This window comes from Psammomys obesus, unplaced genomic scaffold (genome assembly GCF_907164565.1).
Source record: "Psammomys obesus unplaced genomic scaffold, mPsaObe1.curated_primary_1811, whole genome shotgun sequence".
Lineage (NCBI taxonomy): Eukaryota > Metazoa > Chordata > Mammalia > Rodentia > Muridae > Psammomys > Psammomys obesus.
This window is the reverse complement of record NW_026594428.1, coordinates 4,306,587-4,329,474: the sequence shown is the minus strand read 5'-3', so window position 1 is coordinate 4,329,474 and position 22,888 is coordinate 4,306,587. Positions and strand designations below refer to the sequence as shown.

Here is a 22,888-nt window from a genome sequence, read left to right as displayed (position 1 = left end):
GATCTGGCCCAAATTAAATTTCATGGGACACAAAAAACATGATTTATAGTGAAGGTAACTGATTAGAGTTGGGGTAAATGGAGGACAGAAGCATCAAAATGTGAAAGGTACATACATGGAATTATAAAAGAACAGAAGTTACTAATAAAAAATTGATGTTGTATATGAGGCAAGTTTTGACTACCATTGTAGCATAGTGGAAATAGAAAAGGAAAGAGAAAATTTATGCCTAACTGACCAAGCATTTATTCACTTCTCCCCATGAAAAGAAATAGAACATCTGAGTCCATTGACTGAGTGTTGAACTTTTTTCACAAATGTAGTTTTCTCAATGTAAATCCACAGGGTTTCTCTTGAAAATGGCCATCTCTCTCTCCTTTCTTTTTTTGCTGGCACAATACAAATCTTGAATACCTATATCTTGGCAACTTTTTATCCATCCTTTACCCAAGCCAATGAGAAATTTCATGTCTTCCATTACGTTTTTTGTTTGTTTGTTTGTTTGTTTAATTTATAATGATTCCAGTTCATACTGTGTAACAAGTCCTTAGAAATGGCTTTTGCTAAAATGTACTGGTTCCTAGCTTGGATCTATAAGATAAGAAAAACAGCAATAAAAGCCTGGCATGCCTGATTTCTTTTTCCAGCTCATTTTTTTCAGAATCCTGCTCAAGTCTAAACATTGGCATGGACTGTAGGTCTAAAAGCATAGACTTTAACAGTCACCTGGGATTTCAGGATCAGCAGACTCTCCAACAGATGCTTCAGTGATGAGATCAAGCCTAAGATGGAGCCATCATCTCTCAGAAACCAGCTTGCCTCTTCAAGCAAAAGGGACTTCTTCAAACACGTTTACTGAACCAAGATTGATACAATAAGCAACCATACGAAATTTTAAACACTGAGACTTCTTTTCTATGTATCTTGCCACCAGCCTCAGTTCTTGCCCTATTCAAACCTCAAGTCTGTGTTAACATCTGGAAGATGCGCAATGATATTTAATGCGATTTGTCTTTCCAAAAATAACTACTGTTTGAAGTCCCTTTCTGATGTTTCAGCATTTCCTCACTTCATTTACTTAGGAACATGAGGGCATACCTGACCTATTTACACTTCCGGCATCATACCTCTGGTCTAAACTAACTTACAGCTGGCTCATTCTAGTTGCTCTAGTCATACCCCAGAAAGACTTTCTCAGAGACATCCCTCTTAATTTTTACTGTCTGTTCAGTGTGTAACACAGAGTTCTATACAAACTATTTGCTTAGAACAACAGTGCGAGGACATAAAGAGTCAATACAACTGAACCCAAATTATCACAACTATGAGTAATGTCCTTACCAGTGAATCCAGTTTAAAGAATAAATAGTTGCCATTTTTAGATGTGTTTTGCAGACACCATTTCAAATTATATTAGAATCTGAGAGCTTACAGATAAAAAAATCAGTGTTCTCTCATTATTCCTGTTAATCTGAAGTTCATAACCAAATCATCCAGCAAAAATTTTTAAATTATAACTCCAAAAGTTATAATTTATAAATGTAGGATGAGGTCAGTTGAACAAATAAGACTTTTTTTAAAAGCCAAGTCAGGAGGTTGAGAAAATGTACTTCAAACTTTCTCTAATTAAAAATAGTTTTAGGGCTATTGATTTCTTTTTTGAGTTAATTTTGAATCAAGCCACTTTGATGAAGGTGTTAATCAGCTCTAGGAGTTCCCTGGTAGAATTTGTGGGGTCACTCAGGTATATTATCATATCATCTGCAAATAGTGATACTTTGACTTCTTCCTTTCGAATCTGTATCCCTTTGATCTCCTTCAATTGTCTTATTGCTCTAGCAATAAGACAATATTCTTCAATATTCAAGAACAATATTGAAGAGATATGGAGAGAGTGGGCAGCCTTGCCTTGTCCCGGATTTCAGTGGGATTGCTTTAAGTTTCTCTCCATTGAGTTTGATATTGGCTATAGGCTTGCTGTAGATTGCCTTTACTATGTACAGGTATGTGCCTTGTATCCCTGATCTCTCCAAGACTTTAAACATGAATGGATGTTGGATTTTGTCAAATGCCTTTTCAGCATCGAAGGAGATGATCATGTTCAACGTCCTTAGTCATAAGGGAAATGCAAATCAAAACAGCCCTAATATTTCACCTTACACCCATCAGAATGTCTAAGATCAAAAACTCAAGTGACAATACATGCTGGAGAGGTTGTGGAGAAAGAGGAACCCTCCTCCACTGCTGGTGGGAATGTAAACTTGTACAACCCCTCTGGAAAGCAATCTGGTGCTCACTCAGACAACTAGGAATAGCGCTTCCTAGCTATAGGAATAGTGCTTCCTAATGATCCAGGTATACCACTCCTAGGCATATACACAAAAGAGGCTCAAGTACACAATAATGACATTTGCTCAACCATGTTTGTAGCAGCTTTATTTGTAATAGCCAGAAGTTGGAAACAGCCCAGGTGCCCCTCAGTGGAGGTATGGATACAGAAATTGTGGTATATCTATACAATGGAATATTACTCAGCAATAAAAAACAAGGAAATCATGAAATTTGCAGGTAAATGGTGGAATCTGAGATCATCCTGAGTGAGCTATCTCAGAAGCAGAGAGATGCACACAGTATATACTCACTCATATAGACCTATAATATAGAATAAACCTACTAAAATCTGTACACCAAAAGAAACTAATCAAGAGGGAGGACTCTTGCTAAAATGCTCAATTCCTATTCAGAAAAGCAAAGAGGATGGACATCAGAAGGAGAAAAGAACGAACAAGTCAGGAGCCTGACCCAGAGGGCCTCTGAAAGGCTCTGCCCTGCAGACTATCAATGCAGATTCTAAAACTTATGGACAACATTTGGGCAGAGTGCAGGGAATCTTATGAAAGAAGTGGGAAACAGTAAGATCTGGAGAAGACAGGAACTCCACAAGGAGAGCAACAGAACCAAAAAATCTGTGCACAGGGGTCTTTCCAACCAAGGACTATGCCTGGAGATAACCTAAGACCCCTGCATAGATGTAGCCCATGGCAGTTCAGTATCCAAGTGGGTTCCATTGTAACAGGAACAGGAACTGCCTCTGACATGAACTGATTGGCCTGCTCTTTAATTACCTTCTCCTGAGGGAGAAGCAACATTACCGGGCCACAGAAGAAAACAATGCAGCCATTCTTGATGAGACCTAATTGACTAGAATCAGAAGGAAGGAAAAGGAGACCTCCCCTATCAGTGGACTTGGGGAGAGGCATGCATGCAGAGGGTGGAGGAAGGGAGGGATTGGGACGGGAGGAGGGAGGAAACCACAGGAGGGATACAAAATGAATAAAGTGTAATTAATAAAGAATTAAAAAAATGGTTTTAGGTTAAAACAGACAGGGGAAGTTGTCCAGTGGTACAGAAAAAAAAAAGTTTTTAGGTCTTCCCTGGCTTTTTAAAACTTTCAATGTAAATTAACTGTGAAATGCAAACAATAATACACATTTTCCCACATGATACATGCATCTCCTTATTACACCTGTGCTAACATAGAGTGAGCTAGATGTTACAGTTATAGATAAAAGTAAAATTCATGTGCTGATATCAAAGATAATGTTAAGGAAATAACATGTGAAGCCTACTAGATTTATACCTAAATCTTAGGAAGAAGGACCTTGGGGTAAAGTGACCAAAATAATAACAAAGAAATTAAAATATTTAAAATGATAAAGACAGTAAGGCCAGTTCTCCAATAGAAACTAACATTGCTACCTATATTCTGAGCCAAGCTAACTGCAAGATGCATAAGAAACCTACAATGACTTGGAAGGAAGAATGTGAATTTGTAATTTCCCAAGCAAGCAGTAGTAACACTCGTGATTTGCAGTAGACATACAGAATCACAAAACCCCCTCCCAGGGGCATGTAGTAGAGCACCAGACAACCCCTGCAGCATGCTTTGGGCGTGGCTATATCATTATCCCATGTGGGAGGTGATAACAGTGACATCTACCCAAAATGATGAACACCTCTGCCAAGATTTCTAAGCCCCAGCTTATTGGCAATGGCCAAGGTCTGGTGGACATGCCCCTACAGTAGGAACAGTTAACTGATCTGAGAAGTCATGTGAGATGCAGTGGGGCCACTGACAGAAACATTCACATAGCCCTGAGGCCTTATCTTGCCCGTCCCTGAAGAATGAGGCTTCCCTGAGTCTCTTATCCTGGCTCAAGTCATGAATTTTATCTATGGTGGGAACCTAAAATCTAAGAAAACACCACTCCTGTTAACAGAGATGAGATTAAAATGATATGGTAACTAATTATATCTGAGAGAGAAGGAAGTTGAGTCTTCACATTTGTAGCTACAGGTATCTGAAAATAGCAGGTAACCAAGAGTGCTCTCATAGACAGCTAAGTGGGTAAATTCCCTTTTCCACAAGGGTAGTTATCATTAACAAACACACTTACACTATATTTTAAAGGGAAAAGTTCATAGTAGAAATTTTTATTTAGTATTTTGAGTTTTTGTTGTTGTTTTCCTCCTCAAAGAGGTGTTGACTGTCATATATTTGTGTCTATATTTGTGATTATCAATTTTCTATTTGCTTTAAAAAATCTACAGTATATGACCTTAATCAGTAACATCAGGTGGGACTATGACATCATCAAATATTTGCACATGTATATGAACATTTCTAAATTCAAAATAAACTATTTTGTTCAAGCAAATATATACTCATTTGAAATAATGCCATGTTTGAACCATTGCACAGGAAAAAACTAGGAGACGTTTGACAATAAAAGCTAATCAATAGTAATATCTTTAGAAAAGAACAGTTTTGATGGAAAGTGTGTGGTTTAATGGGAATGAAGTAATCAGTGTTTTCAGTCTGTCATTTGGCCTGAATATGAGAAATCGTATGTTCTGACACTTGTTTATATCACAAGGCTGTCTGAATAGTTCAATCAGAGAGAGAAAATAACTAACAGCAATGAAAAATGCATGGCTTTAACACGTTCCAGGAAAATGATGTTCATAAGCTGTCTTGAGACTTTTAAATGGATGATTTGGTTCCTATTGAGCTCTGCTCTGTTAATGAAGACAAACGACCCCCGCACTCCAAAGAGAGATAGTTCCCAGTGGTTCCATTGCACCTTGTGAGTTTGACTAAGTTATTCATTGTTCAGTCTTGAAATGAAAGTTTTATGATTGTGAAGATAATTAGTAATTAGGACATCAGGTGAATACATAGAGACTGATAAAATTCTAGGTGTAGCTCCAACCATGAATACATGGAGAGAGACATAGGGATGATTTGATATTCATGTACTCGTATGGGATGTGGACAAAAAAATGGATTTTGAGGAGGTTTAATATTTGTATTCAGATAATAAATGAAATAAGAAAAGCCTCATAGAAACAATCAGTCTTGCAGATTTAAGGTGTTAGTCGACATATATGCAGTTCTTAGGATGTAGCTGTACTCTTTTTAAAAACCACATTCTCACAAAAATCAAGAGAGAACTTCCAAGAATGATATCCAATAAATAATAAGTAAAAAAGTTAATAGTTAGTGAATATGTACATTACTCCAAGTAAATAAAAATTAGTATAGGGTTTGTTGAAAAATGGACCATACAGATTTTCCCCCTGAAACGATAATGATCTCAGTTAAAACTGTATTCACTATTTTCTCCACTCTTAATCATTTCTCTGGTCTGATATCTTACAAACTGGATGAATATTTGCACTGATTTTTTTTTTTTTTTTAAGTACTGATCGGGTATTTTCAGCATAGTTAGTTGTAGGTACAAGATTAAATTACCTTTTAATTTAAAAACTCTGCTGCAACAAAAAATGTTATAATCATGGATGATCCATACCTACTCCCTATTTATAACACTTAATGCAAATCCAAACTTATTTCAAAACTGTGAAGAACAGTGTTAATCTGGAAAAAAATCTTAAACCAAGGGTCTTTCTCTAATTAGCACACAATGGCCACTAGGTGGCCCCAAACACCAATGTGTATCACTCAGGATATGAATGGAAATTTGCCAAAAGTGTTAGCCGCAATTTACCTTATAAATGGGTCAAGCTTTCAAACCTGAACTCAATGCTATGATCATTTTCATATCTAATTTATGTGTTTTTAAAACCTAACATATTAAAAAAGCACATCAAATAACTTGCACACCTTTACAAGGTTAGAGGATTTTGCAAGAATTCTTTCTATTGTCTCCGTAACTAACAATTTAATTATATTTGTTTTTCTCAAAGTTCTATAATTTATCCACTAATATTTCCCAATTTTTTTATCATTTTCTTTTCAAGTAAATGACAGGAAATATATATGCAAGCTAATGAACTTTATTGCTGGTATGATTAAAGAATTCTGTAACTAATGAGAGAGCATGTCTAATTCTCTAGCCTTGAGAGGCCTATTAATCAAGCATACTTAGGTGGTCAAGTACACTAGCATTGAAATGTACGTGGTATTTTGGATTAGCCTTCTAAATCAATCCGCTGTGAAGCTGAATCAGTTAGCCAAACATGAAAGTGAAGTTGTGGGGAGGAAAGGCTACTGAATAGGCACAGAAGTAAGGATGGTAAAATAGACCGGCCTTGATAGAATGAGCAACACTGGATTAGCTGCTCTGCGTAAATATAGAACTAGGAAAAAAACTGAAAAACAACTTTACTGTGTTCACTGAATTACATCTGTCACATATGTTGGTAGTGTTTTGATGTTGCTTTTCCTTATTTTTACAAACTGGCAAAGGGAAGAGTGTCCTTTAATTCTGTGGCTTTGTTGTTTGTTTGTTTGTTTTTTGAAGCTGTGGTTTGCTTTTTGATTCTAGAATGAGGATCTTTTATGGTGGCCTCACGAAGTCAGAACCTTATTGTGGTTGTCCGGGTTAGAAATGAATTTTTAATCTTGGGTCAGTCATTCCGGGGTTAAAAAACTGAGGCACAACACTCAATCCAAGTGTGAGTTTTTTTATAAAAGAAACATATATTTTTAAATTCTTAAGATTTAAGTAAAATTGAAAGACAAAATCTGATATTTTGGTTTTGAAAATCAAATTGCAAAAGTAAAGACATTGCTGCATTAAATTTATATTTCAAAAAACAAGGAGCAAATGCCTAGAAACAATGTGGTTTTTTTTTTGTTGTTGTTGTTGTTTTATGTCCTGATCTCTGCATCACCTTAAATGCAAAGAGTGAACAGAATGGGTTATACAAATAAAACCTGTTAAAATTTTCACATTTTTCAGCGGGTTCTATTTCTTCCTTAGATAATTTCATAAAGCTTATCTGGGAAATCAGTAGCCGACTGACCTTTCAGCTTGTAATTCTGGCTGCAAAATTATTCTTGAGATTTATAGGTATCAAAACTTTAATGGAATTTATTCCTCTAATGCACTGCCTCTGTTCATCACTCTTTCTAATTCTCATTACTCTGACCTCAAAAAGGAGAATCTGTGAAAGGAATCATTATTATGGAACAAAAATGGCTCATGTTTCACCTGAGTGAGTTTATGTGGCTTAGGGAACTCACAACTGTTCATGGCCTTCGTTCTAATGCTTTCCCCTCCCCTATGTCTGTTTCAAGCTCTTCACGTCCTTTTCAAAATTCATATCCATTAATCTCCTGGTTCGTGCATAGGACATTGGAGAATGCAATGTAAGTTTCCGTGTTTCATTCAACTATTTTATGTACTGACATTTTCTCAATCATTGGGGAATGGATATATTTATAATTCCTAAGTATAGAGCTCTTTCTGGTTACAATAATAAATTGAATGAAACATTTCTAATTAAAATAGGTAAACAGACTATGTCCTTGGAAATTTTGTGTTTCCAGCTCCCATTGTACAGAAAAAAGTTATAATGGAGACTGAAATTATTGATAAAATGCCAGTACTAGAATGAAAACAGCAAGATCATCTCAATTCAAGTACAAAAGTATTATTGTGTGACATTTACTTTTATAATTTAAATTTATAAATTTCTAATTTCATAAAATTATAAATTTAATAAATTTATTGATACATTTTAAATTTAAAAACTAAAATACATGAAGAAGAACTTCTAAGAAAAAAGTAAAATATACTTAATGCTAATGAAACATAGGTTACATGAACTTACATCAAGTAATTGTACCAATAACAATAATATTCAACAATAATGATTAGAGTCAATGCTAGAACATGGATTTTGTGTTAGCTAATGTTTGGTACATTTTTAGGCTTATGGTAATTGCTTCTATTAATCATGAAAATTGTCATATTACAAAAGTAAACCTATTAACCCCATTTACCAGATGAAAAAGCTTCCAATGATATTAAATATTAAATATACAATAAGTGGTACAGCTACAATTTTAATTCAGACAGACTGGTGCCCTGCTCTATGCTTTTATCCATTGAAGGTCAATGGGGGAGTACTTAGGTTAAGGTCATTACACTTTCTAACAAAGAGAATCTCAATGCTTCTGATTTGCAGCTTCCTCTCTGTCTACAGGCTTTATAAGGCAGACCTTTTAAATAGTGACTAGGTGTGCAGCTTTTCAGCATTTGTGGGTATGCGAACTCTGGTTTACAATTTTTAGTGATGGCACTTTGGAGGATAGTTTGCCCTCATGTACATTCATCTTCTGTACACTTCTCTGGTATGGGCCATTAGTCTCAGCATTGTACCTTCATTTTATTCCACAGAGTGTCCTGCATCTGCAAGGTGAAAATTAGCTGCTGCCAATCGAATTGCAGCATAGATACTCTAACAAGGGGCTGCTGCAGAAGCCCAAATTCATGTCCACTCTTGAGATTCCAAGAAACTGAGACTAACAAAAATGTAATTTGAACCAAACTGAAAATTCAAGCTGATATTTTCTTAAAACGTGCAATGCAGCTTTCAGTACAATGAAATGGTTTAATAGAGGTAAAGTTACAGCCACACTGTATGTTGTTTATAAGAACCTATTATTTATCAGTTAGCAAATGCCGAATAAGACAGTAACTCATACCATACCCCTCGTTAGTTAGCATATGTCAGCGTAGCATGTTAAGTCAAACATAACCCACACCGTTTTCTCTTTCTCTTAAAAAGTACTTAAAATGATTAAGTATTATGTAGTACTACTTACTTATAATTAAAAATCAAAACATATGTCTTACAGGGCACAATGGCTAAAAGAGAAAAGTTTCTTGGGTGTTGTAGGGATTTCTTTATTTTTTTTCTGATTATACACCAAAAAAATTGAGGTAAAAAAGGTTAAAATTGTGTGTTTAGATTTAGACCTTTACAGAAATGCCACAGTCATCAGAAAAGAGTAAAATTGAAAGAAAAAATAATGTTCAGGGTGTGTGCCTATAAAGCCAACATGCAGGAGGGACAAGGGAGATAAAAGAATCTACACAATTCAAAGCCAAAATTATCTACGTAGTGAAATTCTAGGAAGTCAACAGCAGCGTGTTGAGAGCTGGCCCACATCCAACCTTCACCAGCAACAACAACAAAGAAGATGAAGATGCTGAGAAAAGGAAGAAGAAGAAGAGAAAAGAGAGAGAGGTCAGGAAGGAAAAAAGGAAGAAACATAGGAAGGAAAGAAGGAAGGAAGGAAGGTAGGAAGGAAGGAAGGAAGAAGGGAGGCAGGGAGGGAGGGAGGGAGGGAAGGAGGAAGAAAGGGAGGAAGGAAGGAAAGAAAGAAGGAAGGGAGGAAAGGAGGGAGAGAAGAAGGAAGGAAAGAAAGAAAAATAAAAGAAAGACAGGAAAGGGAGCTTGAACTTAAAATGCAATGTCCAATTTTTCTTTAAAATCATAACTAAAAACATAGGTTGAGGTGAGAAAATAAGATCTTTCCCCAAGCCAATGTTTTCTGGACAATGCATGCATGAATTCCCAATGACTGGGCAGCATGCACTAAATCTGTGCAGGCTCAAGCTGTACAGAATCACAGTAGCTGGGTGACCATAATGTATTCCCAGTAGCTGAAGACTGATTGGCAGCTGATTGCTTCTTGGAAAGGAAACATCAGTTTCTTTAGGGTGTACCCCATGGTAGCTCACCATGTTCTAGCTTATGACCCAAAGTATTGGGGGCATCATAAATTAGACCCTCTGATTAATATATACATACATATACATATATACATATGTATATACATACACACACACACACACACACACACACACACACACACTGGCTGGGTAGGGAGGTGGGGGTGAGTATGAAGCATATTGGGGGGGAATAAAAATAACCAAAATTCATTTTTATGTCTCTTTGAGCCATCTTTCTTCCATTCATTATCAAAGAAACTTCTCTTTACAGCAAATAGAGACCATTACAGAAAACCACACCTGGATACAAAGCATAGACTAACAGATAATGGGAGCTCCACTCTGCAAAGGATACAGCTACATCACAGCTTCTGGTTTACCCAGGGCTCAAGCAACACTATGGAAAGGAAGTCTGTGATACTCTAAGAGCCAGATTACCAGGAACTCAGCTGGGAAACTGTCTTTCCTAGAAATTACTGCATAAGTAACACCAAAACAATGACTATATGAATGGCCATGCTATCACTGTGGAAGGAGGAAAATTAAAGGGTCCCAACCCTAGATAGAGAACTACAGGCAAATAATGACTGCTGGGAGAAGTAGTTTCTCCTAGGCAGGAGCACTCTTATTGGCTGTCCAATGCAGAGTAGTCAGCTAGGTAACCATATATACAACAGCAACAAGAATGGACTCAGCAGGTTCTACTGCACATACTTGTATATAAACTTACAAACAGACAAACATACATACATCTATGCAAGGATGACAATCAAAGAAAAAGTTGTTATCAACTTGACAGTAGGGAGCATAAGAGGGGAAGACAGCTGGGAGGTAAGGTGCTGAAGTGAGAAAAGAGGGCAGAAAGTGATTTAATTCTCTTTCTAATTTTCAACACATTGTATAAAATTCTAAAAGAATTAGTAAAAATATTGTTTTCCCAAAAGGGAAAAAATTTTTCGATTCTGGCACTAAAATTTATTTAGTGGGTAAGAGCACCTTCAGGGAAGACAGACTTTGTTAGTCTCCCACAGCCCATGTTCTGAAAGGAGAACTCACTCTTGCAAGTTGTCCTTTGACCTCCACATACTTGCATGCCAAGCATGCTACACACGTTCACATGCACATGAGTGCACATGGACACAATAACTATTTGAATGTAAAATGAAAGATAGAAACAAGAAAAATCCTTCTGATGGAGATAGGAAGATTAGAAGTTAAAGGTCATCTTTAGCCACACAGCATTGGCTGCCTGCCTAAAACTGAACAGTACATCCTTTCTGTTAAATTCCACTGATGCAAAAGTCTCATTTACATTTTAGAACACCAATTGCTGAAAAAATCAGGTCTACATGGTGGCGGTTTCTTCTATAACTACTATTCATACTAAAAAAAAAAAAAAAAAAAAAAAAAAAAAAAAAAAAAAAAAAAAAAAACCTTACGTGATATGGTTCAAAGCTACATGAAAGGAATAATCTACAACTTAATTTTAGAAGTAAGTGAAAAATAAAAGTGGAAAAAGTCATACTTGACTACATTAGTGGAAGACAAGGACTACATTAGTAATTTAAACAATATGTCCTGAGTTTCTTTCTTTTTTTTTTTTTGTATCTTCTTTTTTATTTTTCTAAATTTATTACAATTTATTCACTTTGTATCCCAGCTGTAGCTCCCTCCCTTGTGCCTTTCCAATCCCACTCTCTTTCCCTCTTTTCCTCCCATGCCCCTCCCCTAGTCCACTGATAGGGGAGATCCTCCTCCCCCTCCATTTGACCCTAAGTCTATTGTCTATCCAGTGTCATCAGGACTGGCTGCACTGGTTTCCTCTGTGGCTTGGTAAGGTTGCTCCTCACTCAAGGGGAAGTGATCAAATAGCCAGCCACTGAGTTCATGTCAGAGACAGTCCCTGTTCCCATCACTAGGGAACCCATTTGGACACTGAGCTGCCAATGGGCTACATCATTTTATGCATTCTTAGGTTATCTCCATGCATGGTCCTTGGTTGAGGTCTCATTCTCAGAAAGCTCCCTGGGCCCAGATTTTTTGGTTGTGTTGCTCTCCTTGTGGAGCAACTGTACTCTCCAGGTCTTTCTATTCTCCCCTTCTTTCATAAGATTCCCTGCACTCTGCCCAAAGTTTGTCTGTGAGCCTCCGCATCTGCTTTAATACCCTGCTAGGTAGAGTCTTTCAGAGGCCCTTTGGAGTAAGCTCCTGTCCTGTTCCCTATTTTCTCGCTCTTTAGATGTCCATCCCATTTGTCTTTCTGAGTGAGGATTGATCATCTTACCCAGGGTCCTCCTTCTTGCTTAGCTTCTTTAGGTGTACAGATTTTAGTATGTTTATCCTATATTATATGTCTAATATGCACTTATGAGTGACTATATACCATGTGTGTTTTTCTGCTTCTGGGATAACTCACTCAGGATGATCTTTTCTAGATCCCACCATTTGCCTGAAAATTTCATGATTTCCTTGTTGTTAATAGCTCAGTAGTATTCCATTGTGTGAATGAACCACAATTTCTGTATCCATTCTTCAGCTGAGTTTCCTGAGATTTTTAATTGATTGAAATATTCTAAATTCACCAAGTGATATCTTTCCTGCATGTGATTGCTTAGCAAATAAATGCCACTGCTAAAAGCTTTAAGTGCGTATTTTTAATTTTGTTAAGAATTAGTTGAAATCAACTGAGTAGTAAAATTGTAATGTTTTTGTTTATTGAAGAAAATATCTTAGTAAAATAATTAATGAAAGTAACTAATAGATTGAAGATTTATATGGAAATAAAAAATTCTTAAAAATTGGCAGAATTCAAAATTTTCAAATCTTCCCATGTGTGGGGCTCTTAACGATTATCTTTAGAAGGCAATTACCTTGAAATAGCGTGGTGCGTCATCTGACTCAGAAACCTGAGTTAAGAATTTTAGAAACATTCATTACTTTAAAAAATCTGATAATCCATAGTGTTAAAAATGAAAGTTTATTTCCCTTGATTGTTATTGTTAATGGAACAGTAAGAAAAATTCTGTTTGATATTTAAAATTCTTGCGTGTTTAGTTTTGTTACATGTATATGGGTGTATTGCATGCATATGTAACAGTTGAGCACTTGCTGCCTTCAGAGGAGGGAAGAAGGTGTTAGAACTCCTGGAACTCCTCGAACAGGAGTTAATGATGACTGTGGGCCATCATGCTATATGGGTGCTGGGAATGGAGCCTGGGGTTTCTGGAAGAGCATGCAGTGATGCTAACCACTGAGCCATCTTTCCAGCTTCTGTTGTGACAATGTTTGGGAGCTCAGATCTTTTAATCCCAGCAACATGGAAATGAGCTGACACAACTCTCTCAAGAAACCAGAAATTAATTAAGTAATTAATTAAATGTAATAATGCTTTTTCAGAGTTTTCATTAGGGTAACACACAAAAATAGTTTCAGAACTTTGAATGACCTAAGAAGACAAGCTGACTGCCTTTCAACTTTCAGATACCTATATCAAAGTTCTTATATTTATACATACTGGGTTAACACTTTAGAGAATTACCAGAATAGCTCAGGTTAAAATATTTATTTAATTCAGCATGCTCATTATTTTGGTTTGTCACACATTCTGCATAACCTGGTTGTTGCTCTATATTTTCTAACCCATGCCCTCACCAGGAGCTCTGGGGAACAATAGTAGTTCTTTATCTGACAGTTGGGATAGAGATTCCTCCCTACCCATCAGTTTCCTTTCTTAGGTTAGTAACTGATATATTTGTTTCTCACAGCAGAGAAGAAGCAACACGTCCAATAGAGTACTGCTTTCTGGAAGCATGCAATTTATGCTTGATTTATTTTTAAAATCAGAGCTCTGTCAAGCCACTTCAGTATTCTCTCTTACACTAAATCAACACAGCCTCATAATCAATAACTGATGGGCTGAGAATCATAATTCATGACCGTGCAGTCTCCATTCTGAGTATTTGAAGAAGCAATCCTGTTAGTGAAAGCTGAATTCTCAGGAAACTGCCCTGGTGCCAGTTTTAACTCCTCAGAAGCCTCCATGTCACAAGGATTGCTTTCGGCTTACAGGATAGCGTCTGGTCAGCACAAGTGTCATGCATGCTACCGTGCACAGGATGGTGCAGTAGATGAGAATACCGGCCATAAAACTCACAGGAACTAAAGAGACACCGGTGGATATAATATAAAATGCAAAAGGACCTGTGCCATTATTAGAAATGAGAGAAGAGGGGAGAGTGAAGGGGGGAGAGCAGAGAGGTGAGGAGGGAGAGAGGGAAGAAGAAAGAGAGAAGGGGAGAAAATGTTCTGCTAAATTTACCAGGATCAGCCATGCTCTGAAGTGTTTAGACATGTCATTTAATGCTGGATTTCCTGTTGAGAGACAATGTTCATTACATGTACCAGCCTACTGCTGCACCGTCTGAAGCCTGAAATGTCATTTAATGTTAATTTATAAAGCTGCAGTGTATAGAGGCTGCTAGCTAAAATAAATAAATAAAGACTGAGCACTGAAATCACATGATTTCATAAAGTGCTTTAGAGTGTTACTGACAAACTCCTTAAGAATATGAATCTCTTAGCTGCAAGAGATTGCTGCAGGAAGGCATTTCAACCTCCCACAAGCAGGCATTATTTTTAAGGAATGTAGCCTGTGAAATGATGTAGGCTGTGATTTGATTTTACTCACACATATTGAATGCACGCTTCTCTCTTTTTGAAAGTCTGCTCCCAGAATAGTTAAGGCTTAACAGAACGTCCTTAGTAATAGAGAGGCTAATACATCACTCATCCAGCAACAAAGAAACGGAACAAAAATATAAAGGAATCTGTGAGAATGAATAACTTTCCTTAAAAAAAAAATACACAGAAACCCATCTTTCTCTGAGATTTCGCATTGATAATAAACAATTAAGCAATAGCTGTATTAAGAAGATATGTTTAAGAGCTGTCAGGTTAATGCTAACATCTTACCATAATACCTCCGCAGAAATCTGTCACTTTATAGTGGCAGATCTGATTTCCCTACCCTCCGTGTGGGTGAGGATTTGTTGGACTGAATGGTCACAAGGAAATCTTGGCAAAAGCAGCATGGCCTTCTGCCTTAGGCACCTACCCAGGGAGAAAAGACAGCAACTGGTTTGGAATGGCTCAGGGGCTCAGAGAAAAATGTCAAGTAAAGAGTGAATGGGATCTATCACTGACTCAGAAATGAAGACCACAGTGACCCCTAAGCTGGCATTACAACCATAGAAACAGGCACTTCTTGATGACTGAAAAACGAAAACAACAACAAAAAACCCTGAACTTATTAATCTAAAAGCAATAGGATGTGAAAAGTACATTCTGTGAACATGACTCAAGTGTTGTAAAGACACATACACAAAACACGTTTTTTTTTTTTTTTGTTCTGTTTATTCCAGGTGATTGTCTAGGTGAACTCACACACTTGACTGTCATGTAAATTAGAACAGAGTTTCCTAGATCAACTTTCTTTTTTCAATTTTGTACTTTAATTTTTTTTTTTTTCATTTTATTCAATTTTCCAGAATCTGACTATCGCTGGTAGTTGAAGCAACGTTTGGGCCACCTTCATCACTCTTAAAAACAGATACGTGATCTTGATACGTGATCTTTCTTGCCACTTGTTTGTAACTTAGAATCTACTTCATTACAATCACATTCATAGTAACTTGGTTCTTTCTTGAGAAACCATATTCTTGACAATATTTTAGATTGATAGAAAACAATTATTAAAAATAGGACTGGAATGGAGAAGTTAAACATGTGAATAAATTATCTAAAAGTGGCAGAAATATTTCTCTATTTGTACTTGGAACTATTCTACAGTAACTTGTAATGTGACATCAGCAGGAGGCGATTTGCAGAGTAGAAATAATATGTGATGGCTTATACTCTTGAAGCCTAAGGTCTAGACTAGGGAAGCTGAGTTTACACCCTTTGATCTGTATTAATTGCTTCCTGTGCGTTCTGAAGACTCCTAAGAACGTTTAACAAATACGTGCTTCACAGCTGCTGAATCAGCATGCTCTGCCCATCGCTGTGCCTGTGCTGCCGCCTAGTGGAAGGCCGTGCTCCTGAAGGATGTGGGGCCGGCTCTCTTACTGCAAAGTAGGTTAAGAGACACAGGAAACAGCGATGTGACAAGGAATCTACCAGATCTATACACTTTGCCCTCGCTTCCTCGTTTATACGGGCAAGCAACTAAAAGTTAAGTACATCACCTTGTTGTCCAATCAGGATTCGTATCTTTCACAATTAACCTTTCCACTTTCACATATTGCAATTCTAACAAGGGAATATGCATATTTATGCCTTTTTTATATTCCATAAACTTCCTTAATAATCTGTCAGAGACATATATCTTTCTATACACAATATATTTTATTTTCACCAAGAATATGCCACTGTAGGTTTAAAACACATCTGACAGTAAAGCTCTGCATTCCAAGTGTGCACAGCTCTGTGTTTCTTAGTGAACACTGGTTTTTATAAAGATCCAGGAGCCCCCACCTGAAACATTAATCAGGCACCTGGTAACTTAACCACTCATTTCACATATTAGTATAGGTAGATGACTTCACACAGCTTCCATTCAATTTCCCCTGTTCCCTGTGTACCACCCACCCCCCAAAACACACACACACACACGCACACACACAGCATAACAACATATGTCATTCCATTCTTTGGAGTCAGAGAAAGCATAAGCATTCACCACTGAAGTCAATGTGATAAGAGCAAGTATTTGAAAGCAAAGAAGTGTCTGGTTTAAGGCAATCAGACAGTGAGTCAGACTTTAAAAACATAGGAGAAAAGAAGGAAAGGCCAAAAGGAGCAATTCTCTACCTTCTTACCCTTGGGATGTTTTTGCAATTGATGTGCCCCTTGGCCACATACACAGGCTGTTTACGTTTGTTCACTTTTCAATCCGCTCCCCACTCTCTGACCAAATAAACCAGCATTTCCTCTTGCTCTGCACACTGAATACATATGTACCCCATTTCCCACCCCCGGGGTGCATATTACCCATGCAACTTATCATTTACCCATTTCTCCAGAACTCAGTCCCTTCCTCTTCCTTCCTCACTGTAACTAAAAATGAACATGCAGCTCTGTCAATGACATAATGTTTTCATGAAAGTTCCACTAATTAAAAATCCTCACCATACCAGACCTAAAAAATGAGCACGCTCTTGCCAAGTGTTATTCACCACAGTGAAGCTCTTGTAACTACGTTTTACAGAAAGACAGAGAGGGGGATGGTGTGAAGGGAGACAGTCTCCTAACATATGCATTGAAGTATAACAGTTGTCAGCATCACAGGGACAGATTATTTTTAAAATAGATCTTTCAGGAGAAAAAAAAAATGCATCTCCAAAGAGCTGAGAAGTAATGCATGTGCAGCTTTGGATAATAGAAGCTCTTACTGGAATGAAGGACCACAATTGTAGGAAATAGATCTGCTTTTTGAAAGCGAGAGATGATAGGTGAGTTTTAAAATGATGTTTGCTTTGTACCTATAGCCTCTCCCCTTTTAAATGGTAAAGAGATAGTTGCTTTTTATTGTGGTGGCATGAAAACACTTGCAGACTACTGCTTTGGCCCATGCTTGCAGTGCTATAATAGTTACTTGTTGGGGACAGTCATTTAGACTTGCAACATGCTGCATTAATTTAACACCACATAAAATATGGATTTTATTGCAGCAAAGACAATAAATGCTGCAACTGCTGACTGCGTGTATTTAATCCCCCCCCTTTATTGTACCTCCTCATATTTCTGACTCACATAAAACGTGGACATAGGAATTGTAACCATCCTATTTCTGATGAATGTCAATCCACTGTCTTTATGTAGATGCCAGTGACCACTGACAGCTTCAAGGCACCTGTCCTCTGGCTGTCATTTCTCTTTATACTGAGGGGATAATGAACTATGACTATGAATAAGTGGGGAGTGAATCCGTTCATATGGAATGCAAAGTAATGTTAGCTGCTGCTGGAGTTCACAGCAAACAGTGTTACCTGCTAAACTGATATTTTAAACAGAGGTAAACAGGGGTGAACATGACTAATTACACTCCGCAAATGTTTTCAGCAATTGCTAAGAATGAATGAATTCGAAAACTCCATATCAAGACCCACACTGTTGAACATAATACATTATTTATCCAGCTTCGCATTATTTACATTGAAAGCAGTTGTTCCTGGAAACTCATAAAAGAGAGAGAGAGAGAGTTGCATGCTCATTTGTTTATTAAAAGGTAATAATTTTGGAATAATTACGCATATAACTTAAAAAAAGAAAGAAAAGCAAAAGCATATCTCCCCTAAAATCTCCCCCCAACAGGGGAAGAAAAGGCAAGACCTTAAAGGAGTTAAAAGACAAGAGGTGAATTCTTCCTACCTTGTTTCATCAGCTTCTGGGAAACGGAAGTTGGTTCCAGCCAAATAACCCTGAAGAGACTGTCACCCTGTCCCCTTTTTGTTTGTTTTCTGCTCTTATTTTTCTTTCACTGGTTCTACTTCGGTCTAACTCAAGCTTTCTCTCAGCGTCACTTTTAACTCTGGACGGCAGGGAACCAAAGAAAACGGGGGGCGAACTTCCTCTCTCTGATTGGCTTTCATTCAGTGATTCTGATTAAGGAAGGGGGGGAGAGAAGGAAAGAGGGGGAAAAGCCCTTCCTCACACGGAGAGAAAGGTTCTGCTGATGGAGCTGCAGCACTCGCCATGGGAAGGTTGGAGACTGGAAGTGCCGGCTCCTGCCAGCACACAGCGATTTGCAAGTGAATGCGAGGGAGGGCGCATCCGAGAGGAGGGCTGCGCATGAAAGGCGTCCCCTCCCCCGCAGGGCAGAAAGACTCTCTGTTTCCAGCCTAAGGTAATCAGCCCCTTCTAATCCGCCTGGGTCTGTTAACACGATCTTGGAAACGCGGATTCTGCAATTGCTTCTTACAATTAATATATATATATATTTATATTTATATTTATACATATATGTATGCCTGCACCACCCGTACACCAGACCCTCCAAACACAAGTATAAGCGGAGCGCCAAGCAAATGGCAATCAGATCAGGTATATTAACAACAGAGAATATTTAGTGTGTGTGTGGGGGGGGGGGGGCGAGTGCGGTTTTCAATATTTACCTTGAGGGCAAGTGAACTTTCTTGGTTCTCCAAATACCTTTATTCGTTGTTTATTGCCATTGGGGGAGCACACCTTACTACTCTTCATTTGGGAATGTCTCTGAGCAGTTTTGTCTGTTTAATCATACAAGCTCTGCATCTCAGTGTCTCATTAACAATTTACATATGTAATTAGTATTAAAATATTTAGATTTGGGAGCTGACACAATCTCATTTTTTGCCTTTTAAACTTTTTTCTTTCATAAATATATTTATATCCAAAACAGCATACAGTCTGATATCAGTGTTTCTGGATCTGCCTCTCAACCCCTTTCATTGTCCATCTCCCTGTTTATCTATCTCTACATTAAATTTTCATCCACCAGAACCTAACCAAAGATGTCAGTATAGCTCCACAATATAGTTAACACCTTTGCATTTTTCTGGCTACATGTAGATTCTTTTTGAAAATGTCGGCTAGAAATAAATTCCAGATATGTAAATTATGAAAACTATGAAGATAATAGCAAGCAACTATGATTGAGAAGCAAAACAGCATTAGCCAGCTGTTAAATACCTTTGCAGTCACTAAGCTAAGAAGCAGGAATAGTAAGTATATAGGACTCAGATTTCTCTCCCTAGGCTACTGCTTTTTTTAAGATGTGCCAGGATGCCAGGAACCTAGAACACAGTTGGTGACTAATCAACCAAGAGACCCTTTACACAGTCAAACTAACAAAAAGAAAGAAAGGCACTATGAGGTAGTACAAGAAACACACTTAAATTTTAAGGAATATTTAGTGTACCAGAAGTTGTGGTGTCACCAATAATTACCCTTTTACACACACACACACACACACACACACACACAAAAAAAAAAAAAAAAAACAATAAAAAACAAAAACAAAACAGAAAACATTTTCATGAATTAAATGCTATTCACAGTAGGAAAGAATTAGTTTCCCTTAAATATTTCAAATGAAGGTACTAAGATGAAGATAAATGTAATGACTATGTCAAAGTTCAGCAATGGGATTCCGACAGCAGTAGCTAAAATATTTGCCCATAACATTTTCCAAAGTCCCTTGCATTCATGGTCAATTAGAAATAAGCAATATGTATTTCCCAGGTATGTGTGTATTTATATCACTCCGGTTTCTTTATTTACGTTATATGATACTACCATTGACACAATAAGAGAAGTTTACAAGTCACATATTATACTGGCCAATTATACAGTGTTAAGTAGATTTTATGGCCAGTGTCTATTCATGAAGATTAAAATTCTCTTAATGGATATTTATATTTGTTTTTTTTTATATTGAAATAAATGGCTGTATACTGTGAGGAACATTCAGAGAACTTTTGAATGGGTATAACTAAGAACACAGTCAAAGGCTTAAATCTAAAGTAAAATTTCAGTTGAATAATTGCAAGTTATGCTGCAATGACATATGATCAAATAAGTTTTCTAACAAAATTTTTACCTGTTCTTACATAAACTTGAGAACTGATAAAATTGCTTTACTTCATGTATCAGAAACTTTAGTTCTGTCCTGTCAACTTAGTGAAGGAGCTAAACTCATTTATATGAAAGAATTCTACATTTACCTTCTGAAAGAGGCATCAAATACAGAGAAACAGTGCTGGGTTTTTGGAAAATGAGGCCCAGGTATTCATATCACTTCCATAATACTGGCTGGAAAAGAGATACTGAGTCCCAGGGGTTAGTTACTGGGGAGGCTGGGAGAAACATAATTACTCTGAAGAAGAATAAAAAACCCAAGAAAAATATTTACTTCTGAAGTCATTTACATTGCTAAAAAGAGCAGTGATAAACTTGAACTGGACACAACTGTTACAGTACTTGTTATATCCTGTGTCACACAATAGAATATATCATCTAGGTTTTTAAAACAAAAACAACTGTATTATATTTCAAATTTAGAATATCCTTCTAATTATACTCTGTTTCATGGCCTAATATTATATTTAGTAAATGATAAATAGAATATTAGTGAATTCTTAGGTTTAAATAAGAGATGGGACAGGAAGGTAGACATGAAGAGAAGAAAGGAAGGAGGCAGCTTATGTGTAAGAACTTATCACATTTTATTAATACCTAAACTCCTTTATTCCTTACACCTAAAATCATAGTCCAAAGTGTTTAGCACCTTAGTAATCAAAATTAAAGAGGAATATATTTACTAGCTAAAAAGTAAAACCTTTGATAATATGATTTGTTTTATTAAACAATACTATTCTACATTTCTTTATTTTATGCTACAAATTATGTCACGTGAAATTCTTCAAGATGTTCTATTTGTTTTGAGTTTTTCTAGTGAATTGTAATGTAGTCAGTTACAGACATATGAAGTAAATTAATGAAAGTTTAGAGGTGTAGCCAGCTCTCTCAAAAGGACATGAGTAAGTACCTCCAGAACATCATCTATGTGAGAAATCATGTCCACCAAGAACCAATAGAATATGACAGAAATGTAACAGGTATTTCTAAATACCGGTTTAAAATAAAATATAAATAACACAGAAAACATTTTATCATAATTATAAAACACTAGAAAAACCAAAAGCATCCTCATCCTTAATATAATAATTAATTATACTTCAATAAGTATAGTAAAAATAAAATTATAGTGAATTATTTAGAGTAATAATTAATTTTATTTTAATAATAATTAGAGTAAAAATAATGTATGAAGGCTGACACATTCTTACAAATTTGAAAGACTCAATTGCATGAAAACCAAGTAAACACAGCAACTTCTAATCCAAATGTTTAAAAAGTTTCCAAGTTGTTTTAACAGTAATACCAACAACAATAAAAGTAACAGTAGCCCCTATTCTTTAAGACACACCTACCTCTGAATAAATAAATAAATAAAAAGACATCAAAGCTTCTTCAGGCAGCCACACCACTTCTTTGTCCAGAAATATTTTGGCACCAAATACAATTTGTCTGAGATAGTATGATACATTTTTTTTTTTTCCTAATTCCTTTCTCCTTGGCCTTTCAGGATAGTAGAGTTTGGGAAAATTTAAACCTGTTTTTATTATAGGTAATGATCAGAGCTGGAGTGGGGAGGATTCTTTTGCATGTTTCCAAATGACTTGTTTATCTTCAAATAGATACTGATGCAAATGAGGAACAAGACAAATATAAGATATATACATTGCTCTAAGACACACAGTAGAGGAAGCATAATTTTTTTACTTTTTATTATTAGTTACATTTTATTAACTCTGTATCCCAGCTGTATCCCGCTCCCTCATTCCCTCCCAATCCCACCCTCCCTCCCTCATCTCCTCCCTGCCCCTTTCCAAGTCCACTGATAGGGGAGGACCTCCTCCCCTTTCATCTGACCCTGTTTTATCAGGTATCTTCAGGACTGGCTGCAAAGTCCTCCTCTGTGGCCTAACAGGACTTGGGGGGTGGGGAGTTCAAAAAGCCTGCCATTGAGTTCCTGTCAGAAATAGTCCCTGTTCCCCTTACTATGGGAAACCAATTGATTACTGAGCTACCACGGGCAACATCTGAGCAGAGGTTCTAGTTTATTTCCATACATGGTCCTTGGTGGAGTATCAGTCTCAGAAAAGACCCTTGTGCCCAGATACATTTGGTCCTTGTGGAACTCCTATCCTTGAGGAAGCATAATTTTATGTTTACTA

At 36.9% G+C, this 22,888-nt stretch overlaps 1 protein-coding gene across 2 annotated transcripts in view; it reads right to left on the bottom strand.

Moving 5' to 3' along the window:
* The window catches only part of LOC129685486 (cadherin-10), a 227,940-nt gene extending 209,254 nt beyond the window's left edge, over nucleotides 1-18,686 (bottom strand). Inside the window, exon 1 of one of the 2 annotated variants that reach the window (XM_055619022.1) lies at nucleotides 18,480-18,686. The gene's annotated coding sequence lies outside the window, so the exon portion shown is untranslated. The remainder of the gene's footprint in view (nucleotides 1-18,479) is intronic. The other variant, XM_055619021.1, reaches the window with a different exon arrangement.
* Between the last annotated feature and the right edge of the window lie 4,202 nt (nucleotides 18,687-22,888).